The following is a 21934-nucleotide window of genomic DNA, read 5'->3' as shown; positions in this document are numbered from 1 at the left end:
TAGGCCACAACTTCACTTGGAATGAATTGTATGTTTAATCTTTTGAATGGTAATGTCTAAGAACCCTTCGGAATGGAGGTGTGCCACATGACCAATACAAATAAATATTAAAAAAAGTATGAACCCTTGGTTGAAGAGAAGTTCAAACGACTGTTGAATTTGATCTTGATACTAGACTTTCTCAAATAGCTTAGTGTTGCAGAAAAGTTCAAACCCTTGGGTGAAGAAAAGTTCAAATGACTGTCAATTTGATCAAGTTCAAATGACTGTCGAATTTGATCTTGATACTACTGACTTCCTCAAATAGCTTAGTGTTGCAGCTTTTGATGTGGTAAAAGAGAGCTCATGAAATCACAAGTACGGCTCCTGAAAAAAGTGCAAAAAATACAATTGTACTTGAAATATTTCATGGAAGTATATCTATATGAAATTTCTTATTGACTTGTTTTGGAGTAAGCCAAAGGGGGAATGAATTGTCTGCAAAAACACTTTGAAAAGCTTAAACAGTGATGTTTAATTGTACTTAAAAGAGACTAATGTTATTTGATCTATTGTGATAGCATAACAACGCTACGAAATTGAGTAATACATGATCTGCAATAAAAAATTAGCTTTACATCAATAGTTTAGTACATTCTGCGTGTGCTAAGTCAGGAAGACCCATTACAGGTAACTCGTAAACAGCTTAAATATACTCATTTAATATACATGGCAAGTTGCTGAAAACTTAATAATAGAGTGCTTGGTGCAAAAAAAGAAAACACAAGGATTGGACAGCAACAAAAGGACATACTAGGAGGACTGAGCTTGATTAGTGAAATAGAGCTGTAGAGACATCTTATTATCCCTTCAACAGGCTAGCAGCAGAGGAATTCAATGTGCCTCTATCAACTGTCTTCCCCTAATGGAATATCATTCATTCATCACTCCTGTTCATCACTCCTGAGCACCTCCCGCCTACAGGTTATGTTTAAGAAATACATGGCTTTCAAGTCAAAACTAGAAAGCTTCTACATACGTGATGATAAGACTTCATACCAACACTTTAAGGCCTCCAGTAGTGTGTTTATAAGCCACCATACTACAATGAGATTGGACTCTACCCCATCATCCAGTCAGAAGGGTGCCAAAATCTGAACATAAGGCCAGCTCTCACACTCAAGCCAGCATAAGGTACACACACAGATGAAAAAGAGTGAATCAGCAATAGTGAAGTCATCAAATCGTGTAACCAGATGATGACTCGGCACAGCCCTATAGGTTGCAACCCTGACCTCATCCAAATAGGTTACAACCAATCCGTAGTACCTGCTATTACTCATCATTTCCACTCTCTCCCCCTCATCATCCAAATAGGTTACAAACAATCTGTAGGACCTGCTATTACTCATCATTCCTCTCTCTCTCTCTCTCTCTCACACACACACATACACACACACATATCATGACTTTTTTGTCCATCAGTAACTTCTCTGCATACCATTAACTTTTCATTTTCATTATGCATTGCTTAGGTTACAGCGGATGCCCTCGGCATCTCCTACCATAGTACTCAACATTTTGTATCGGCAATCGTCACATGGGCTCTTTCTGCTATCCAAAGATGTTAATAAACCTTGGTGCCATGTGCACACCTTAATCCGGTGCCACATAGACTTGGTTATTCCTTGCAGCCACCTAAGAGGCAAAGTCTAAGGAGGATTATGGGAAGATTGGAGCCATTTTGGTAGCCTAATAGGTGCCAAAGGCATACACCAATGGTTGGGACATAATATGGTGACCTTCTTAATGATGTTTCATGACCTGAAAGGGGCTGGCCGACCAGCATAGGACTTGCAGTCAAAGTCTATATAAAAAGGAGGCCTAGGGTCATTCTTCATTCATTCAAGCTCGGGAAAGGCAAGCCCAAACATGGACCAACAATAAGGAGTCCCAATACAGCAGATTTCACCCTTGTGAAGCTTTGGAGCAGCAAGTAGAAGCAAGTACAGTTAGTGTTACGCATTGTACCATTAATACACATTAGTTAGGAATACAAGATCTAGTACCAAATATGAATTTACAGCATTACATGTATTCTTTTTGGTAATAAAGAGTAGGACTTGGTTAGATAAAGAATCTCTCTCTTCTACTTCTCTGTCATTTATTGGAATCAAAGCATCTAGGTTCGTCCTCGGCATCATATTTAGCTTAGGGTTTACAAGTACATGCAACAAAATAAGGTTGGCATTTTTGCCTTTGCAACAATAGGTCTAACCAAATTAGGGTTTAAGTTTTTGAATCTGCACCCAGTTTTGTGCATGTGCAATAGTTTACATGTAGCAATAGTTTGCATGTGTAACTTGGTTGAACACAATGCTAATCAATATACTTAAATACACTAAGATTTGATAAAAACTTTTTCAAATACAAGAAGTAAATTGCTAAATTGACAAGAGACACAATGAGCCGGAACGGCCGACCCCTCCCTCAAATAAAGTATATTGATCTTGGGAGAATCAAGTACATAGTGTCATGGGCATTTCTGACCAGATTTCCATACCAATGCATATGAATACAGTATTGCAAACAAGTGGTTGTCGATGTAGACTTGCAACCCACACTACCCTCTCAAGTGCCCATGTTCCCTACCATCTGCTCTCTATTGTTCCACCAACACAAGGTAGCAACAATCTGCAAGAGAGCACGTAGGACAAGAGAACACTACACAAGGTATGTGACCTTGTAATCCGGTTCCTCCCTCCTGCTACTTGCTCCCAAATTTAAGCATAAAAGCTTACCAATAGCAAGTAGAGTCGATGACAGCGGAAGTCTTCGCGATGGAAGTCCTTGGAGTGTTGAGATCTTTGATTTGTCGCCTTTCTTCGCGACAAAAGTCTTCAAGAGGATGAAGGGAATCTTGGGAAAGCTTCCCCTATGGTTCAACTTGAGAAAGGAAGGCTGAAATTAGAGTTTTCAGCAAAAAGACCAGAAATTACAGCAATAAAGAGAGCTGTTTTGCTGAATTTCAATCATTGGGAGTGAGTAGGAGAGTGATTAGTGCTTGGAAACACTCTTGAAAGCTTGGAAAACACCGTAGCAAGTTGGGTATGGCTATGGAGAGCTTGGAAATGGAGAGAAATGGTGGAAAAACAAAGTTTTCAGCCTCCAAAAATCTTCATGAAGAGAAAACACGAATTTTCTCTTATTAAGTAAGTGAATTTGGGTACAATCAGGCGAAGGGACATGGGGAGATGCCCATTTATGAGTAAAAGGGGAGGATCAGGTCCTGGACATTGAGTCTTGTCCGCCTCGGGACTTCAATGAGTGTGAACTTGGAAGCGGTCATAATTTATAAGTGACTTTTGGATGCCCAAACTTTAATGAAGTGGGAACGCACTCACTTATAAATATTGGCTAAGTCCTAAGGGCTATTTGAGCCTAGATTGGGTAATACTTACCACCTGTTCACATGCCACACAACCATGTCAGCAAACAGTTTCACATGCACGGTTCACGGGCGGGCGTCCCCTTACCCGGAACTACACATTGGCCAAGCAAGCATGAAAACAGCATGCGATTTCAATTGCAAGCAAGCACATAAAGATGCTATGTAATTTAGCATTGGTATGGACAATCTCCCTTCATGAGACTATACTAAAATAGATGTGCTCCAGGCAAGTACACGAGGGGTACCAGACCCAATGGAACACCAATCCACCAAGCATTTCCGCGTATCTACACGGAGGTACAAGTCCCAACGGAAAGCTAAGTCTATAGTATCACATGAGTGGCATCAATCCCCGTCATAAACAACTGCCATGGACACCAGTCCAATGTACATACATGATAAGAAAGCACAAGTGGACCAATTGGGTGGCCAAATGGTGACAGCATGCAACAATAGGTCTAAGTCCTAGTGGGCAAAACCCACCAAAGGTGTGTTTCTCTTAATGGTAGACGTGGATTCCAAAGTGGAATTTGCTTGAAAACAATCCGTTTGGCAACAAGAGAAACAGGCATACCATAAAGCTTAGAAAAGAGAGATGTGTTTCTCTTCATGGTAGAGATGGATTCCAAAGTGGAATTTGCTTACAATACATTCAGCAAGACATATTGTAAAGGCTAGAAAGGGAACGGTGCCATCAGGATAAAGAACATTAAGACATCATGTACAAGCTATGCGTGATCCAATCTCCAAGAGACCTGACTGGTCCGATGCTCATGGCACCCCACGATACATGCGGTCGGGCCCCCAACATGTGGCCACTGGGTAATCAGATTAGAGGGTTCCAAACCAAAGGCTGCCGAAGCTGCTCCTCTAAGGCAACTAGAGCTATCTAATTGAGGGGCAACGTGAGATGATCCCAAGCTCAAAGTAAACTGGCTGCAAATCTTTCCTCAAAAGCTGGACTAAAACCGCAGGATAGCATCTCTGTGAAGATCCATCTAGTACTCTGCGGCCAAGGGCCCCCAAGACGTAAAGTGCGGGCTAAAATCTGGGTCAATAGGAAATCCTTCCAAGGCTCACAACCAAGGAGTCTCTAACAATCAGCTTGCCTAACAAGAGACGGCATTAAATAGCAGAGTCAATGATGCCTAGCCCCTCATCATTGCTGGCCCATAAGAAGTTTTGGATCAATCGTTGTACCTGGCCAATACATGCCCAAGAAAAGGCCCAGCACGAAGTGATGTACCACATGGTGGCTAGAAGTACCCGGCTGAGGGCTCACCACCACCACTCTACCTATTAGGGAAAGCCTCACCGAACTCCAATATAAAAGCTTCTTCCGAATACTCAGAAGAAGCGGGCAAGCTGCTGCTTGGCAAGGATATCAATGCCCACCTGGCAACCAAGATAACGAATTGGGGTGCCCCTCAAGATCCACTGGAAAGCCTCAACCGGCTGCCAAGTTGGGGCGAGTGTTGAGCCTAGCTAAAAACCAGACGACTTGTGCCAGTTGATCTGCGCTCCTAATACGTGGCAAAAAATCTCGACCGTCTCCATGAATCTCCGAAGATTCTCCACATCTCCTGCAACAAGGAAAGCTACTGTGTTGCAAACTCTACGTCATGCAGCTCCTCCTAGGTGCGGAGGGGAAGATACAATCCCTCAAGCCCGGTCTCCTGGGCTGAGAGAAAACTACTCATGGCCTCGGTGAGGACTAGGAAGAGGTAAAGGCGCCAGAGGACAGCCCTACCGAACCGAGCGGGAAAGGAGGAATCTGTAGCCACAGGCTCCCTGAATGAGAACCTGACCGTGTGAGGCTAAGTAAAGTTTGAGACTCCACAAATCCACTCCATGGGGAATCCCATCCGACTCATTGTGCCCTCTAGAAAGCTCATCATAAGTTTTCGCAAAGTCCACGAGTAGCACAATGAAGTCCTGCTGCCGCATCCTAGCCGAAGTTGTCGCCTCCCAAAAGATAAAGATGTTGTCAAGAATGCTCCGATAATGAACAAAGCCAATGTGAGTGTTGTGGATCAAGTCTGGGAGGAAAGGCTGAAGTCTCCTATTGATGGATTTGGGCAAGATCTTAAAGGCTGTCTCTAGAAGAGTGATGGATCTCCACTATCGGATCTCCAATCTGTCACTGGGTCCCTCCTTGGAAATCAAGTGAATCAAGCCCTCTGTGTACAGCGGAAGTCTTCGTATTGGAGGATCCTGTCACACAAATGCTCACACCCTCTTCTATATCCTGAGTTTCGCGAGTTTAGCAATCCACTTTAATACTTCAAACTTTAGAGAGAAATGAGAGAGAGAGAGAGAGATGAGAACTGTACACCGTATGGGGTCCCGAATTACCCATTGGCTATCACGTTACCGAGATAGTATTTGCTTCATTATCTTTAAAGAGGCTGACAGTGTGATTGACGATAAGCCAAACGCAAGATCTCTGAAGACCAAGTGTTGGGCTAAACTATACACTGCTGTAGAAACACCAAAGATGTCCAATCTCGAGCCTATGCACTCTTCCCAATGGTATGAGGGAGGGATGCAAAGCTAGGGCTGAGAAAGGGGCTGTTTGGGACTGTTCTAGACTGTATATGAATGCTGTAAATGAATGAGAATGCTGCGTTTTACCTTCACCAAGAGGCTGGAGCAAAACGATGATATGATGAATGCTGAAAACTATGTGGATGCAGAAAACGCAAGGCTGAATGCTGAACTGATGCATTTATTGATGTAGATGGCTGAATGCTCATGCGTTTGAGGCGCCTAGGGCTGTAGGAGACAAACGCTACAGTGAGAGGGCTGAAACTGCAATCGCTTATGCTTCTGAGGCTAAGGATGACAAGCGCTTGATGGCTCTCTTGCTGAATATGATGAATGAATGAATGATTATGCAAAGCCTCTATTTATATGGACCAGATGTGCCAGTCGACTGGCTACACTGCTGGCCGACTGCACATGTCCAAATAAAATGTCTAAATGATGTATAAATGCTGAAAATGATGGAAAAAATACCAAAAAAACCCTAGATAAATCCTGGATAGTTCCTAGATGCTATCTAAGGTTCCTGCAATGGTCTAGATGCTATGTATGAATGCTATGCAATATGCAAGATGCTTTCTGATGCAAACCCTAAGGTTTCTACTGACTGTATATGCATGAATGCGTCTCTTTAAGTGGGTTAAGGGACTTAAACTGATTGACTGACTGTCTATGGCTGAGAATGACATACGTAGCTCGTGCCTGACTTATCCTGGACTGAGGATATACAATGGGGTCATGGCATACGACAAATATCATCCTACTGGGTTCTAATAATGTACAACTGTTGCACTGTTGATGATGAGCCAGTTTGTCACCATGCACTACAATGTAGACCCCCATTCCCAAAGCTTGTTGTACTTTCCAAATATTTAGACGTCTTGGAGTCCGCAAGACCTCTTTCATACTCGGAAATGTCCCACGTTGGTGACAACACCCATTCCAGAACTAGTGGCCAAGATCCAACAATTTTCTAAACTAGTGGAAACAAGGTATGTCTCTCCGAATCCAATACAGAGGAAGACAAGTCAAGTGCTACAAAAGTTCTCGTGGCAACAAAGGAGTTTCCCATGTTTGTAGCGCCAACAATTTTAGTGAAGGCAACAGTGGCAAGGCCACAGAGTTGGGAGATGAACCTATAGATAGACCACGTCCAAAATGGAGCAAAGGTGCATGGTTTGTTGAGTGCTCTAAGTTTAGAAAGAGGGGACGTGATGTGCACACTGCACACCCTAATTTGGTGCCATGGAGACATGATTAGTCCTTATAAGTGCCTAGGCAGCAAAGTAAGAAGAAGATTATGGAAACATCGAAGACATTTTGGTAGCCTAATAGGTGCATGGAGGTGCCCAAGACATGCACCAATGGTTGGGACGTACTTTGGGTGTGATGATGTTTTATGACACGAAAAGAGCTGGCCGACCAACATACGACTTGTCATCAAACCCCCTATAGAAAGGTGATATAGGATCATTCTTTTTTTTTCTCGAGAAAGAGATCCTTCTATTAGTTAGAGCTAGAACCTCGCCTCATGTGTAAGGTGGGGATCAAATAATCAAAAGGGTGGAGAAAGATACACTGGCCACTCTATGAGGAGAAGGCTATCTCATTAACGCGGAAAAAAGGGAGGGAAGGAGGGAGGGGGGGATAACCACACAGGCGGTCTGTAATGTTAAGTGGGATCACCTCCTCTATCCGTGAGAAAAGGCCTAGGCTGCCACCAAAGCCTCAAGAAAGCTTCCCGCTGCTTCCGCATGCGGTCTGTAGATGGAACTGTGATGACTGGTACTGTCGAAATGCAACTTGAAGGACAAGCCTCCCACCATCCTCCTCATAATCCCTAACAACCTCAACCTCTGTGGCCCAAGCGACAATGCCCCAAGTAATGATCCGGTTCAAGGCCCTGTCCATCGTGAAGATGCGGAGAATCTGTTGTGCCAAACTTGCTGAGCCTTCCAGCAATCCCAAAGACAATGTCGCTGAGACTCTTGAGGGTGGCTGCACCTCGTGCAAGCTATTGGTGTTGTGACCTCCAATGGCTGGCCACATGCCCACCGCCAAGCTCCTATGTGCCATTAGCCAGAGAAAGAGGGTGATCTTTCAAGGCCGAAAACTGTCCTAGAGCCTCTTTCAAAAAAATTTGAGAGGCCCTTTGACTATCAACGTACTGCTGTTATCGGGGTGCCATCAATCTTTGGCATTTGAATCCTACGATCTAGCCGCACTGTATAATCAAAGAAGGGGTCTCCTCCCGATCAGCGGGATCATGCCAAGTCCACTTGCCTGGGTCTCATTGGAGGCGCGTGAGAGGTCAACTCTCCCATATCCATAGCCACTAGAATCTCTCCCTAGCCACCTTCACCGGTGGTGGGTCTATGTGCCACTCCCGTGCCTGAAATCCAATCACCCTCACCCTCTGTAAGGTGCAGCCACTGAAATCCTCCAAGGGGGGCTCGGATCTCTCTAATATGCCATGGGAACCAATAAAAAAAGTGAGCAAACCACTGCCCTCATCCACTCCATGGACTGCCACAAGAATATCATGCCTGGTAAACATGCCTAGCCATAGTGAGGGAGTTGGGTCTGGGATAGGAGTCAGCCATTCCTAAGGAATAGCACAATCGATGTCGATGCCGAGCTTGTCTCTACCTCGGATCCCTGTCACACCTCTGGGGTAATTGCTTGTGTGCAATCCAATCCAAGGGACCTGGCGAGTCCTATGCTCAACGCACCCCATGATACATGAGGTCAAGCCCCCAACATGTGGCCACTGGGTAAATGGATCAAGGGGTTCCAAACCAATGGCTACCGAAGCCCCTCCTTTGAGGCTACCGGAGCAATCTGCCTAAGGGCCGGCCTGAGGTGATCCCAAGCTCGAAGTAAACGGGCTCCAAATCTGTCCTCAACAGCTGGACTAAAACCGCGGGCCTGCATATCTATGAAGATCCATGCAGCCAAGGGCCCGCTAGACTCAAGGTGCGGGCTGAAATCCGGGCCAAGAGAAAGTCCTTCCAAGGCTCTCTACTGGGAAGTCCTCTAACAATCAACTTGCCCAACAGGACATGGCTCTGAATAGCCGGATCAATGATGCCAACCCCCCTCTACGTCGTGGCTAAATGATCACTCTCCATGCCACCTTGGCCCTGACAAGCCTCCCATCACTGTCGGCCCATAAGAAGTTAAGGATCAACCGATGTACCTGGCCCGCTCGAGAGAAGACCCAACAAGAAGTGATGTACCACATGGTGGCAAGAAGAACATGGTTCACCACCACCACTCTACCAGCTAGGGGGAGCCTTGCAGAACTCCAATACAAAAGCTTCTTCCGAACACTCAAAAGAAGAGGAGCGAGTTGCTGCTTCGGAGAGATGTCAATGCGTACCTAGCATCCAAGATAGCGAACTGGAGTGCCCCTTGAGATCCACTAGAAAGCCTCAACTAGGCGCCAAGTCAAAGCGGGTGCAAAGCCTACCCAAAAACCACATGACTTGTGCCAGTTGATCCGTGCTCCTGATGTCGATCGCCTAATCGAATCTTTGGAGATTCCCCACATCTTCTGAAAGGTAAGCTGCGGTGTCATTTGCAAACTCTGAGTCTAGCTTCTCCTCTTGAGTACAGAGGGGGAGACATAATCCCTGAAGTCCCGGTCTCCTGAGAAAATTGCTCATGGCCTCAATGACAAATAGGAAAAGGGGTAAGGTGCCAAAGGACAGCCCTACTGTACCGAGCGAGAAGGGGGAATCTATCACCACAGGCTCCCCAAATGAGAACCTGACTATGAGAGGCTAAGGAAAACCCCATGAATCCACTCCACGGGAAACCCAATCTAGCTCATTGTGCCCTCCAAAAAGCTCCAATCCAACCTATCATAAAGCTTTCTCAGAGTCCAAGAGTAGCACTATGAGGTCCTACTGCCACATTCTGGTTGAAGCAATCGCCTCCCAGAAGGCGAAGATACTGTGCAAAATGCTCTGACCCTGAACACAGCTTGTCTAAGTGTCATGGATCAAGTCAAGGAGGAAAGGCTGAAGTCTCCGACCAATGGCCTTGGCTAAGATCTTGTAGGCGGTCCCAAGGAGAGTGGTGGGTCTCCACTGCCGGATCTCCAATCTATCACCACCCTCCTTAGGAATCAAGTGTATCAAAAGCTCTAAAGCCTCTCTGGCATGGCACATGTGGTCATCATCTCATTGAAGGCACAGCTAAAAGGCCACCTTCCGTAAGGTCTTAGTGGCGAAGAAAGAAAGAAATTGGAAGCCCGTCCCCCCCCCCACCTCCCAGGGCATTTGCCCCTAGAAAGAGCAATCAATGCCTTTGCCAACTCCTCAACAGTGAAGGGAGTCGATAAGAAGGACCAAAGGGCAAGGGGAACCACACCTCGCGTGTGCCGCCAGATCCTCTCACGCGCATCAATCACCTGTGGGGATAATGGGGCACCCATGAGAAGAGATCAAAAAGAATCAATGGCGATGGTGTGAGGGCAAAAGGACGGAAGGACCAGATATACGAGAGATCAGAGTAAAACCACACAACATGAAATATGTGAGTGAATATATATAAAAAGGTGAGTGCAAATATGCACAAGAGCCCTCGTATGAGAGGTGACTCTGAGCAGAAAGAAGACCAGTGATGAAGTAGAGAAGGACGTCGGAGCTGAAGCACGGTCGATGACGAAGGCTCACAAAACACTCCGAGGTGATAGTGGCAGCGGAAAAAAGGTAACGTCGATGACGCTGATGGTGGTGCAATCTCTAATGACACGGGTACTACGTACCTGGAGCAAAGAGGGCTGCTGTCCCGAGTAGTGCAAGCTCTGGTGACACAGGTGCTACATACCTGAAGCAGAGAGGGCTGCCGTCCCGAAGTAGCAGAGAGGGCTGCCGTCCCGATGTCGCAGAGTGGACTGCCGTCCCGATGTAGCAAAGAGGACTCCTGTCCTGATGTATGCGCTGAAGAAGGCTTAGATAAACACTGATATAAACCCTCACATAAGCGCAGAGGGGGGCTGATGTATGCTGTAGCAAAACACAGATATCTGCTGAAGCAAAAACGCTGATGCAAGCTGATGTATAAACGCTGATGTATGCTATGATGGAGGTGCTGACTAGTGCTGAAGTAAAACACAGATATGAGCAGAAGAAGGCCCGATGTAAGTGCCAAGAAACAGCCTGTGGTAAGGCTGATGTGAGCCCTACAGATGGTGGCCTAGACTAGTAGAGAAAACGCAGAGTGAACCCTTGCTGAAGGTGGCAGATGGTACCTAATATGGCACATGAAAGATGAGGTAGAGGCAATGCTATATATAGTGAAGGGGGGTGCTAGTCGGTCACCATAAAGGTGTAGGCCGGCAGCCAAGACAAAAAACCCCAAAAATATAAAATATAAAATAACCAGAAAGTCCCTTTTTAGGGCTGGAAAAGTGCTGTTTCTTCACACCCCCTCTCAGGCCAAAAAAGGGACCATGAGAGAAGATGAAGTATGGGTCCCACACAAACACAATGGCAGAAGGAATGTATCCCCCTCTGGAATCAAGATCTGATAAAGTCGAAGAGGGCGATCGTGATGGCAAAGGTGGTGTGGATGAGGTGATGTGCATGGGTTGATCGTCTCCCAAAGTACGATCTTGGACAAGATTCTCCACTGAGTAAGAAATCCCAATCCCTATGTGGTCCAGATCAGAGTTTGGAGAAGCATCTTCTAGTGAGAAGAATCGGTCCACCGGGAGTGTAGGTAGACGATCCATGCTGTGTGCTCTCGAGGTCTTCAATCCCTTTGCTCACGATAGCTCTCGGAGTAAAACCACATAGCATGAAATATGTGAGTGAATATATATAAAAAGGTGAGAGCAGATATGTACAAGAGCCCTCATATGAGAGGTGACTCAGCAAAAAGAAGACCGGTGCTGAAGTAGAAAAGGACCTCGGAGCTGAAGCACAGCCGATGATGAAGGCTCGCGTCGATGTGAGGCAAAGCACTCCGAGGTGATAGTGGCAGTGGAAAAAAGGTAACGTCGATGATGATGATGGTGGTGGTGCAGTCTCTGATGACGCGGGTGCTGCTGTAACGTCCCTCCCAAGCCATGTATGTATATGTCTCTTTTAATATAGATTTCAATAAGAAAAGAGAGTATAATTAGAAAGAGTGAGACAATAAGGCTAGAAACATTAGAAAAGTGTTAGAAAAAAAAATATTAGCTCCAAAAATCCTAAAAGAAATAAGAACATAAGAATAGTTCTATTAAGAGATAAGTATCCCCAAAAATAGAATTTCGATTTTGGGTGATAAGAGGTCATATTTAGAAACGCGTTGTTTTTCCACATTTTGTGACTGCCTTCAAATGTGGTGCTATGATAAGTATTTGATAGTTTTGAACTTCTAATGGATACAATGAAAGAAGCAAGCTCACCCTTGCTCGCGTCTAAAAATCATAAGAAATGCCAAATTAGTTGGAAGCATTGTTGTCAATCTAACGATTGGAGCTAAAAAGTTAGAAGCATTGTTGTCAATTTAACCCACTGGAGCTAGAATCAGTTATGAGATGCCACGAAAGTACACCTTCGTGGAAGGTTTGTCCTCTAGAATTTCGAGAGGATAAAATGAACAAATTTTTGGAGCTAACCCAAGAAGGAAAGACCCTAAAAGAATACCACCAAACTTTTGTTAAACTTCTTTGAGTTACTCTAGAGATGGATGAGGTAACTCTTCTCCATCGATTCATTTGGAAGGGACATTTTATAGGGAGTTTTTGAGACGGGTTGAGCTCCAGGAATCACCTCGATTTCATGGTCGACTTCTCGAGGAAAAGTGGTGTCCCCACTAGGTAAAAATCTTCTTTTATCTAAATATTGTTCTTAAAGATTCGTTTATTTCATGTGCTTGGCTCGTTTTGTTGTGCCTCCAAAAGATCTTTATTATTCTAATTTCATGTATCCATATACCTCTCATATGATATGAACCTTCGAATTCCTTATTCTATACCCCCATATAGTATGGTACTTAATAAATTATCATGGAGAAACATAAGGAAATCAATCCTTTACGCAATCTAACCTATGATAGCAATTTCATAATCTTAGTATTGTCTTGTAGAATACCTCTATTCATCATGCACATTACTTCACATGAATCTTACACCAATCCTCTTCTATTTACTCATAGAAATACTTGTTGAATTCGGTTATCTTTAACCCTGCTATCCCTATTTCTTGACCTAATTTTTGCTCTAGCTCATGATTCCTTGTAGCCAGGGGTGGGCTTGATGTTCCTCTTGAATTAGGAGACCTCGTCTTGATTAACATGGAAGGACTCATGTCCTTCTCGACACTTTCTATACAAAAAAACTTTATCACAGTCTCTGGCTATACTTATGGCTTCTGAAATAGAGGATAGTTTCACATTCTTGATGAGGTTATTCAAAGGTAGATTAAGCTTCCAAATGAATCAATGGAGAAGAGTTACCTCATCTATCTCTACAACAAATCGGAGAAGTCTAACAAAAGTTTGGTGGTATTCTTTTAGGGTCTTCCCTTCTTAGGTTAGCTCTAAAAATTCGTTCATTTTATCCTCTCGAAATCCTGGAGGACAAATCCTTTCTCGAAGGTGTACTTTCATGGCGTCTAATTCTAGCTCCAGTGGTTAGATTGACAACAATGCTTCTAACTTTTTAGCTCCAATGGTTAGATTGACAACAATGCTTCCAACTAATTTGGCATTTCACGATTTTTAGACGTGAGCAAGGGTGAGCTTGCTTCTTTCATTGTATCCATTAAAAGTTCAAAACTATCAAATACTTATCATAGCACCACATCTAAAGGCACTCTGGATTAATATATGTGAGATCTTCATTTTTTGAGAATTACACATCTGGTGCTTGGGATTGACACATCTAAGAGCATGATCCTTTGGGAATTACATATCCGAAGTTAGACCCATGTTTGTCTGAGATGGATTCAAGATCTTGGATGATCATCCTAGTGTAAAGTATCGAATGGATAGCATTCACACATCAACTATTCAAATCTTAATGGAGTTATAATCTTAATAATTTATAATATGCAAGTTAATGAGATATATCCTGAAAATTTCTCTAAACAAAGTTTCGATCTATCCTTCTATTTAGTCTCTCATTAGTTTCTTAATTTGATCACCCTATGTTTTTCCTCAAAAAAGGTTCTCTTCCCAATCTTATTTCTCAAATTTATTGTACAAATATCTTGTGTGTGTACCCCCAAGATACAAGCACTAAACAATCACTTGTTTTAATCCCTTGACAGTTAATCTTTGAAAAACAAATCCTAGGAACTAAGATCGGCTCTGATACCACTTGTAAGGTTCCTCCCTTTAAAAATGGGAGAAACACTTAAGATAGTCCGCTAAGTCTTATCTTGGGAAAAATTTCCTACTCATCGACACCTTGACCATACAGAGATTCAAGGATACGATTCATAGGTAAGACCTAGTTCTATCCCGCAAGGGAAGCGTGGTCTTCTAAAATCAAATCACCCATAGGGTAATTGATCACATAAATTGGGCAACTACAAGACTTGATTTCTAGAGGCAACGCTTTTTTCCTCATCTTATGCAAGGCACAGCCGCTGACCTAGTCTTCTAGAATAGAGTTGCCCAAGAACCTAACTATCTAACGTAGGGCTTTCACTTAATTTGTTGGAAAGCTACCCGACTAATCGGGTCCACCCATCCGTAGGATGGTGCCGTCAGGGCATTCCATCCTCCCACTTTCCACCCTACTCACGCATCAATTTGTTTTCTAATTAATACTACTACACTGTTTGACATAAATAAACATATTCCTTAATTAGGGTCCTTCTTCACAAGGTTCGTTATAACAGCCTTCTTACACAATACAATCATACCAAAGACAAGATGCAATTATATAAAAAGTTTATTCATGAATCCATTTCCATACAAGCCAATCCGGCTCTCTTATTCTTATTATGCCGATGATCTAGAATTCGGCCTTTCAGCCTCTACATGCTGGGCAAAACCCTACGGGACCATACACCTCATCGTCGACCGCTGGCGAGGACTCAAGCCGACCTGTCGCCCTCTCAGGCTCCATCGCTCGATCCTCCCGCCCCTCAGAGGGATGTCTGCACACTAGGGTGGGCTAATTCACCGCACTAGCCTGGGCCCTCAGAACTAGGCAGCATCATCACAATCACTTGCCTCAATCGGCAAACCTCATTCTCCCAATGGTATGAGGGATACCATGGGCTAACTCCGGGCCTTACTAACGTCTCCGCCGTCCGGCTACACAAGCACAAGAACGGGGCAGCGTCAAGGCAGGGAGAAGTTGTACCTGTACCTTAATTTAACCAAGATAACAATCCATTTACTCACTAAACCATATGACTAGGATCCATGTCACCTTCTTTAAGAAAACAATCTTTTTCACAAAGATTTTAGCATTTCAACTTGAGATTGCGATAAGACATTCTTTATTAAGGCATATGCTATTGCTTAAAAGAATACAAACATTAAATGGTAAATCAATTAAATAGATCACTGTAACAATCAATAGAGAAGCCGGGGCCATATCTCAACCCCTAAGAATGATATGTAAATAAAAAAAACAAAATATGTATATAACTTATAGAAATTTGTCGTTTATCTCGTTGTCCTTGCTTGTTAACAAGAGCTTTAGAACTTGACATATGAGAATAGAGTCTTCTAATACCTTGTCCTTTGATTGAAATCATCCAATAATCTCCAAGATTTATCTCCTCTTACTCATACTGTGACTCTTCTCTCTTTCTAAGATCTATGGTGGCAAAATAGCCTTCTCTTTTACAGGGCTATGGCATACTATTCTTTCTCTAAAAGAAAAGCTATAGAGTTTTGGTCTCTTCCTCCGAAAGACTATAGCAATCTAAGCTTTTTTTCTGAGATATTAGATAAGAATGAAGGGATATATGCATCTCAAACTCTAGGATTACCTTGAGGCTACTTGCTGTCTTCTCACAGTTTTCTCTATGTAGAGACCCTGACAGAAACAGCAAACTGTTTCGGTCATAACTCTCTGGTAAAAACTCAGAATATGGTCATGTAACCAGTCAAAAGAACGGGAAGGCATCTGGTCTACAAGCCAACGCGGGCAGAATAGGCAAAAACGTCTGTATATAGCCGCAAACGCACCATCTTTAGAAACGCGTTGTTTTTCCACATTTTTAGTATGCATGGACTCTAAATGTGTAAAAGTACTCTAAATATGACCTCTTATCATCCAAAATCGAAATTCTATTTTTGGGGATACTTATCTCTTAATAGAACTATTCTTATGTTCTTATTTCTTTTAGGATTTTTGGAGCTAATATTTTTTTTTCTAACACTTTTCTAATGTTTCTAGCCTTATTGTCTCACTCTTTCTAATTATACTCTCTTTTCTTATTGAAATCTATATTAAAAGAGACATATACATACATGGCTTGGGAGGGACGTTACAGCTGCATACCTGAAGCAGAGGGCTGCCGCCCCGAGTGGTGCAAGCTCTGGTGACACGGGTGTTGCGTACCTATAGCAGAGAGGGCTGCCATCCCGATGTGTAGCATTGAGGGCTGCCGTCCTGATGTAGCAGAGAGAGCTGCCGTCCCGATATATACGTTGAAGAAGGCTAAGATAAACGCTGATATAAACCCTGACGTAAGCATAGAGGTGGGCTGATGTGTAGCGCTAATGTATGCTGCAGCAAAACGCAGATATCTGCTGAAGCAAAAACGCTGATGCAAGCTGATGTATAAACGCTGATGTATGCTCGGATGTAGGCGGTGACAAGTGCTGAAGTAAAACGCAAATGTGAGCAGAAGAAGGCCTGATGTAAGCGCCAAGAAACAGCCTGTGGGAAGGCTGATGTGAGCCCTGCAAATGTCGGCCTGGACCAGTAGAGGAAAACGCAGAGTGAACTGCTGAAGGCGGCCAAATGGTACCTGATATGGCGATGAAGTGGTACATGAAAGATGAGGTAGAGGCAATGCTATATATAGAGAAGGGGGGGTGCTGGTCGGTCACCATAAACGTGTAGGCCAGCAGCCAAGACAAAAACCCCAAAAATATAAATTATAAAATAACAAAAAAGTCCCTTTTTAGGGCTGGAAAAGTGTTGTTTCTTCACACCCCCTCTCAAGCCAAAAAAGGGACCATGAGAGAAGATGAAGTATGCCTCTGGAATCAAGATCTGATAAGGTCGGACAGGGCGATCGTGATGGCAAAGGTGGTGTGGATGAGGTGATGTGCATGGGTTGATTCTCCCAAAGTATGATCTTGACAGGATTCTCCACCAAGTAAGAAATCCCAGTCCCTATGTGGTCCAGATCAGAGTTCGGAGAAGCATCTTCTCGTGAGAAGAATCGGTCCTCCGGGGTGTGCTCTCGAGGTCTTCAATCCCTTTGCTCACGATAGCTCTGATACCATGTGAGGGCAAAAGGACGGAAGGACCAGATATACGAGAGATCAGAGTAAATCCACACAGCATGAAATATGTAAGTGAATATATATAAAAAGGTGAGTGCAGATATGTACAAGAGCCCTCATATGAGAAGTGACTCTAAGCAGAAAGAAGACCAGTGCTGAAGTAGAGAAGGACGTCGGAGCTGAAGCACAGTCAATTATGAAGGCTCGCGTCAATGTGAGGCAAAGCACTCCGAGGTGATAGTGGCAGCGGAAAAAAGGTAACGTAGTGTCATGTGCAAGATTTGCCATAAACATTCTCTAAGGCTAGTCTTGAAGGGCAACGGATGAAGAAGGAACTCAAGAATCAGTTAGAACCAAGTTTTGGAGCATGAAGTGCAGATTTGGCTAGTGTTGGACTAGGAGAAGAACAAGGAAGAACCTGTCGACTGCATAGGGTGCTGTCGGCTGCATGGAGAACAGGCAGATTTGCGTTTATCGTATTTATGTCCAGTCGGGTCGGCGAGCACTCTAGTGGTCCAAGGGCCTATATAAAGGCACTAATGCTCATCATTGTGATTCATTCACTCCCGCTTTGGGTGTGGGTCTAGACTAGGAGTAGAATAGGTGTTCTACCTTTTCATGGAAGGCAGCCCATGGCTGCAAGATTTAGATGTACCTTTTTGTACCATATGAATATACTGGATTTCCAGCCATCTCTCTCTCTCTCTCTCTCTCTCTCTCTACTGTCCCTTTTGTCAGTATTTTTGCATCAACTATTCTAAGTGGTGTTTAGGGTTGAAAGAAGACTCTCAGAGCTTCCGCGTGTTACACGTCAATGACAAGACAATAATGGTGGTGCAGTCTCTAATGACACGGGTGCTGCGTACCTGGAGCAGAGAGGGCTGCCGTCCCGAGTGGTGAAAGCTCTAGTGACACGGGTGCTGCGTACCTGAAGCAGAGAGGGCTGCCGTCCCGATGCAGCAGAGAGGGCTGCTGTCCCAATGAGTAACAAAGAGGGCTGCTGTCCCGATGTATGCGCTGAAGAAGGCTGAGATAAACGCCGATATAAACCCTGGCGTAAGCCTGATGTAAGCGCAGAGGTGGGCTGATGTATGCTACAGCAAAACGCAGATATCTGCCGAAGCATAAACGCTGATGCAAGCTGATGTATAAACGCTGATGTATGCTCTGATGTAGGCGCTAACAAGTGCTGAAGTAAAACGCATATGTGAGCAGATGATGTAAGGGCCAAGAAACAGCCTGTGGTAAGGCTGAAGTGAGCCTTGCACATGGCGGCCTGGACCAGCAGAGGAAAACGCAGAGTGAACCCTTGCTGAAGGCGGCCAGATGGTACCTGATATGGTGATGAAGTGGTACATGAAAGATGAGGTAGAGGCAACGTTATATATAGTGAAGGGGGGGTGCTAGTCGGTCACCATAAAGGTGTAGCTTCACAAGGTTCAAGAACCATACAAGTCGCAAACATGTTGGTCTCATAGACCCATTGGGTCTTTTGTAGACATTAATAAAATAATCTTTCTTTCTTTCGGTAAACCGGCCTCGGTCTTCAAAAGACGAAACCAAAGGGTAGTGCAAAAACAAACTTGCACACAAAACACTTCAACACCTTTGAGGACCAAGAAAAGGAAAACAAACAGAGGGAGCTAGAGTGCTCCTACAAACAATACACGAACACTGATTGGCCCCAAAATGCAGTGACGCCCCTTGCGGTATTTCTTTAATTGATTATGAGAGAGCTTTGATTACAATAAGGCTGGAAACTCAGCTATCACAGTAGAACTCCTGAAGCGTGCAAAGACCCTGCATCATAGCTTCATGTCCACTCGGCATCCACAAACAATTCCAGCTATTGTTCGCATCAAAAGACTCTTTCGCATGGAGTCCTGCATACAGAAGCTTTCTCCCATGATCAGGGCTGCCACAACCATCCATAGCCTCTCACCCTATGAACAACATCACATCCTGACACATCTAGTGCTCTTGCATCACAACAAAGACTCCAAACTATTCTCCAAAAGAGAACTCGCATCACAGAAGAGCATACCATACAGTTGACACACCTGTACCAACCCTCTCTGCCTTCCAAGGGTACTATCCATCTCAGTCATGGATTCTCGAACCGCTGTCCAATCAGAAGCAAGGCTATACCAAACATGTGTCCATTCCTGTACCCTCTGCCTGCATGTGACCTATCTCCTGGCCAAACCAAAAACATGTTTCCTCGAGAAACCTACGACTTGTTTCCACATGAAACCTTTAGGTCTGTTTCCCCCTTGAAACCTTTGTCCTGTTTCCATGCAGGACTATTCACGGCACCATTCCAAAACAATGCCAACAACGGCATACATCCAGTTACCTGTTCCCTCATGAAACATCTGGAAACATAAATATGCCCATAACTCTAGGTCCATATGTTCCTTTCCAATAGGAAGAAAACAATCTGCTCCATGAGCATGCAGCCATGCAAGCTTGCATCACTCCCATGCCAAGAAACACATCCAAGTGGCCTGTACTTGCAGCCAACCAAAACATCCCATAAACAGTCCTTGACGTGCGCCTCCTTCAGCCCGCTCCTTCCCTTGGGAGAGAGAGAGATACCAGCTGTGCGCCATTTTTCAAGGGGAGAGTATGTTACGACCTTTTGTTTTTCTCTTGACAGTATGCAAGTGTGCACTGGAGCATGGTGGTCAGTGTGCAAGACACAAGTGCAAGCAGAACTTTTGCCAAACAATCACACTTGGGGTCAAAATTTTGAAGGACCTTTTTCTTAACCCCATGTGGAAAGGGGGGGGACAAAGGATTTAAAGATTTTTTTTCAAAAAACAATACCCTTTATGGAGGGATCGTGGCCCATAAGCTATTTTTGGGGGAGACCCTTTTTATGAAGAAGTCGGGCTGCAGTTTATGGAGGTGCTTTTCCTAGCGGGCAGGGCTGAAAATATACATGTGTGCTTTTTCTCATAGAGAGGGCGACCGCTGCAGAGATACGTGGCTCTTTTGGGAAAAAGCAAGGTCGGCTGCTTGCTGAGTGTGCTTTTTCGCTTGCTCTCTCTCTCTCTCTCTCTCTCTCTCTCTCTCTCTCTCTTCCATGGAGGGCAGTCGTAAGCAGGACTGGATGGAGGTGGGCTGAACACAACAACAGTCGGGCTGAACAAAGGAGTAGCTGGGCTGCAGCTCTCTCTCTCTCTCTCTCTCTCTCTCTCTCTCGGTCGTGAAAAGCGGGCAGCTCTGCAGGGAGGGCTGGTCGGGCAGATGCAGCAGATATACGTGCTCTTCTCTTGGAGGGATTGGCGGGTTGGTCGAGCTGCAGATGGTTGTAGGAGGGAAAGCGCAGTACAACCATCTGCAGCTCGACCAACCCGCCAATCCCTCCAAGAGAAGAGCACGTATATCTGCTGCATCTGCCCAACCAGCCCTCCCTGCAGAGCTGCCACTTTTCACCACAGAGAGAGAGAGAGAGAGAGAGAGAGAGAGAGAGAGAGAAAGAGCTGCAACCCGGCTACTCCTTTGTTCAGCCCGACTGCTGCTGTGTTCAGCCCACCTCCATCCAGTCCTGCTCACAACTGCCCTCCATGGAAGAGAGAGAGAGAGAGAGAGAGAGAGAGAGAGAGAAGAAGAAGAAAGAAAGAAAGAAAGATATATTAACGTCTACGAGAGGCCAATGTCGGCCTATGAGACAAAAAATAATACAACTGTGTTCTTCCGGTCATCGGAAGAAAAGGAAAAGAAAGAAAAGAAAAAGTGTGCATGTGTCTGGATACAACTGTGAATCATCATGGATCGGTGGAGCCCATATACAAACAATATAAAGGGGGGGTGGGGATGTGGATGGAGTGCTAAGGCAAGATGCATCTCTATATGCTGAAGGGGTAGTACAAGCATGCTATGCAGATCTATGTCTAACTCCATCCAGTGCCATAAGAGGGATATAAGATATCATACATCGCCGATGCTGAGGCTGTGAGTGGCGTGAACATGTACCCTGAGTCTGAATGAAAGCGAGCTAGGCTCTCCTGTGTCTCCATCTAGTGTCTCATCCGGATAGCGGCTATCTCTCGGTGATGGAGTCGGGGTGCTATGTGTCCAGTCTGTCTAGGTCTCCTCCTAGCTCTCAATTCCTCTGCTCACTCTGTGCAGTCACCCCACGTGGTACATCAGCTGGCACTGGCATAGCTCTCTGGAAGAAATCTGTGAGCTGGGACTGTCTCCCACCCCTAGTGGGAGCGGGTGTCTAGAGAAGTCTCTCTCGAGAACTATGAAGCTCTAGTAGTAGTCTGCCAAGCTGTCGTCGCTGGTCCGAGAGAGCAAGCGAAAAGGCACACTCAGCAAGCAGCCGACCCTGCTTTTTCCCAAAAGAGCCACGTATCTTTGCACCTGTCCCCCTCTATGAGAAAAGCAAACGTGCATATTTTCAGCCCTGCCCGCCAAGAAAAGCACCTCCATAAACTGCAGCCCGCCTTCTTCATAAAAAGGGTCTCTCCCAAAAATAGCTTATGGGCCACGATCCCTCCATAGAGGATATTGTTTTTTTTT

General features: G+C 44.7%; 1 protein-coding gene across 5 annotated transcripts in view; it reads right to left on the bottom strand.

Annotated features, from left to right (window-relative positions):
• The window catches only part of LOC147632314 (mitochondrial ATP-independent inner membrane protease subunit 1a-like), a 49711-nt gene continuing 27777 nt past the window's right edge, over positions 1 to 21934 (bottom strand). For 2 of the 5 annotated variants that reach the window (XM_086807141.1, XM_086807144.1), the window contains exon 6: positions 1140 to 1368. The gene's annotated coding sequence lies outside the window, so the exon portion shown is untranslated. The other 3 variants (XM_086807140.1, XM_086807143.1, XM_086807142.1) reach the window with 3 other exon arrangements.

Source organism: Cibotium barometz, chromosome 13, assembly GCF_041138505.1.
Source record: "Cibotium barometz isolate CiBa-2024 chromosome 13, ASM4113850v1, whole genome shotgun sequence".
Classification (NCBI taxonomy): domain Eukaryota; kingdom Viridiplantae; phylum Streptophyta; class Polypodiopsida; order Cyatheales; family Cibotiaceae; genus Cibotium; species Cibotium barometz.
The sequence above is the reverse complement of the archived record's forward strand: the minus strand, read 5'-3'. Positions and strand labels throughout refer to the sequence as shown.